Source organism: Triticum dicoccoides, chromosome 1B (genome assembly GCF_002162155.2).
Source record: "Triticum dicoccoides isolate Atlit2015 ecotype Zavitan chromosome 1B, WEW_v2.0, whole genome shotgun sequence".
In the NCBI taxonomy this organism is placed as follows: Eukaryota; Viridiplantae; Streptophyta; class Magnoliopsida; order Poales; family Poaceae; genus Triticum; species Triticum dicoccoides.
The window spans coordinates 11,969,101-11,972,056 of record NC_041381.1 but is presented as its reverse complement, the minus strand read 5'-3'; the positions used below and the strand labels follow the sequence as shown (position 1 = coordinate 11,972,056).

At 48.1% G+C, this 2,956-nt stretch overlaps 1 protein-coding gene and 1 long non-coding RNA gene across 2 annotated transcripts in view; one reads left to right on the top strand and one right to left on the bottom strand.

Moving 5' to 3' along the window:
* Positions 1–2,956, bottom strand: part of LOC119315862 (wall-associated receptor kinase 2-like) — a 50,325-nt gene that overhangs the window by 19,890 nt on the left and 27,479 nt on the right. The gene's annotated exons all lie outside the window — the stretch shown is intronic.
* LOC119315872 overlaps positions 1–2,956 on the top strand; it is a 5,717-nt gene that overhangs the window by 1,581 nt on the left and 1,180 nt on the right. The gene's annotated exons all lie outside the window — the stretch shown is intronic.

Genomic DNA, 2,956 nt, shown 5'->3' with positions numbered 1-2,956 from the left:
TGATGATTGGGACAGTCTTTCATAAATCCTGTAAAAGCACACTTTAGAGCACTCAAGCAACAAATAAGGTTGTATCAGTATTGAATGGTATAATGGGTGTGTTTGGTTGCTAGCCTAACAGCCATTCATGCTCTAGGAGCCAAATCCGAGCTGTTTGGTTGCTTGAACCACAGTGAGAAACGTGGTTGCACGTTCCTCAAAGCAGCCCTTAGCCTGGCCCGGGAGGAAAGTTCAAATCGGCGGGTTCCTTCGATGCATGCCCTAGCCAGAGTAGAGGTCTCTATTAGCTCAATGCGAGGAGAGCGAATAATGCTAGAAACCAAATGAACTGCGGAATTTTGTCTAGACCTCATATTAGCCCATAAATGGTGCTAGCAACTAAACACACCCTATGTATTCCCCTAAACTTTAACTCGTGAAATAGCCCCCTAAAACTTCACTTCTCACTTTAATAATCGGTGTGGCGCGGTGGGTGCTAGGTCACCCATGTGATTACTTGATCGTCGGAAGGTGCAGCGCAACGAGCTATGTTCTCGTTCTAGTGGTGCGGTGCGGTGGTCTTACATAGGAACCCCCTCGGCCGCTCTCTCCCTCACGCCTCTACGTCTCGTGCTAGCCGGATCTTCGAACCCCAGCATCTCAAGGTCCGCCGCCGTCCAACACACGACCCCTGATTTTGTGAGCTCTCTGCTTGATGCTGGCATCGGGGATTCAGTGGGGGTGGGGGGTGCTTTGGTGCTGGACGACCTCGGGCAGACTTCCCCCTAGAGTCGGCCATGTCGGGTGGCCTACGAGCCATAGGCATGGGAAGAGTGTCCTTCTGTCTCACACAGTTATACAGAGATCTCCTTGACAAAGTGGGGTGGCAGGCATGCCAAATCCAACTAGGGGGGTTGGGGGCTGAGGAAGCGCCCTATTCTGGCAATGGTAGGCATAACCTTGTTGTGTGATAGAGATTCCTGGGGAGGAGGAAGGAGGCACCTTCCACCGCAGGTGGATAAAGTATGGTACGGCGTGGATATACCCCGACGACAGGTGGTGGGGTAAGGCAAGACATGCTCGAACTAGGTGTACATGTGGGGGTGATCTTGGATGTCGGGGAGACTATAGTGGTGGCAGTCCTCTCCTTGGTTGTGAGGATGGAGAGAGGTGAGGCAATGGGTAGTCCAAGTGTTGACATTGATTCGTCGGCGGCGGCTCCCTGTTTCTGATCTGGGGCCCTCGTTAGTGGCAGCGATCCTTCCCTCGGGCTGGTAAGGTGACCTTTGTACCTCGTTCATGCATGGGTGAGACTTCAAGTGAAAGATTTGCACTTAGGCAGTGCCTATGGGTGTTACATCACTCAAGAGGACGCCATTGTGGTTACTCTCCTCATTCTAGATATCCTGGTGAAAACTCTAGGCTATCATTTTGCTCTACTTGAGTTCCCAAGTGCATGAGTTTGTAGCTACCAACAAGATTCTTCCTTCTGTAAGAAACCAAGATATCAATCCATGAAGGTAACATTGTTTTCCAATAGGGTCAAATTTTGGCAACACAAGTGAAATTTCACTTGTGTCCCAAACAATGCTAATAAGGATGTCAACCTTCTTAGTCTTGCTTTTTTGTTGTTGCTGGGCTACCCCACTATGGGATAGGGATAGCCTGTTTTGGATGGATACCACCTATTTGGTTCATGGGCGAGTAGGATGAACCCATCCAAATACTTTGAATATTCCTTCAAAATTGGGCTCCACAAGGCCGCGAGAAAGTCACAGATCTGGGCATCCCTCGCGAGCGTGCCGTGAAACATTTTTCTGCCACAACAAAGGGGAGTGTGCGGCGGCCTGGCTTTCTCCTTCCTTGTCGTTCCCTCTCTCCTCCCTTTCTTCTCTCTCACGCATGAGCTTGACAACTGAGGTCATGGCAGCGACAGGCATACATGTGTGCCGCACACGGCCGACAGTGGCCTGTGGATGGAGGCAACTCCCTCCGGCTGGTGCTACTGGCTTTTGCTCTCAGATGGGGAGGGGACGCAAGACCGCGCTGCTGGTTGGTGCTGGATGCGCACTCGATGTTGCTGGCTTGTGCTCTGCTCCGGTGGTTTATGTTGTGTGTGCTCTGCTCAGGTAGCTGTGATGTGCGTGCATCTTGTGGTAATTTTATCTCTTGATTTTGTAAGTCAAGTGTAGATAAATTACTTGGCAATGGAAACTTGGAATGCCTATAATCAGCTATTAATGCTTATATGTGTATATGTGATGTCTGTTCTCTATACCTCAACAGATTATAAATCAACCCTGAATCTAGATGCATGAGTGTACCTCAACAGTGAAGGAGTCCCGGCTTAAAACAATACTAAACAAACAATAGTGAACGAGTCCTCCCAACCCAATTTTATCCTTCCAACCAAACAAATTTGTGGCTCCTCACACCCACCCAAACCAAACACAACTTATGGCTATCCCTGGCCGGTTGGTTGTGGATACCCACAACCACTTAAAATATCCCTCAAACCAAACACATCCTTTGGCAACATAAATGAAATTTCACTTGTGTCCCCAACAATGCTAATAAGGATGCCAACCTTCCTAGTCTTGCTTGTTGCACAAGATAATAAGATATAATGTGATAGATAATATTTTTTCTATTTTTGGAATAAAATATAAGTGAAAATGTCAGTGCTTATAAAATTTGTTAGAAGAAAGGGGGCACCGTAGAACTTGTCCAATACTTTCCTCTAATGTTGGGAAGGTGTGCATGGGTACACATATTGTTTAGTTGATACTAACCGCTAGACAGGTGGCAGGGGCAAAATTTGATGCAATAATTAACTCTCTCTGTGGTGGCAATGGCAAAATTTGTTGCAATAGTGAACTATCATATAATTAATTCTCTCTCTCTCCCCTCTCTCCCTCCCCTCCCCTCCCTCCCTCCCTCCCTCCCTCCCTCTCTCTCCCTCTCTCCCTCCCTCCCT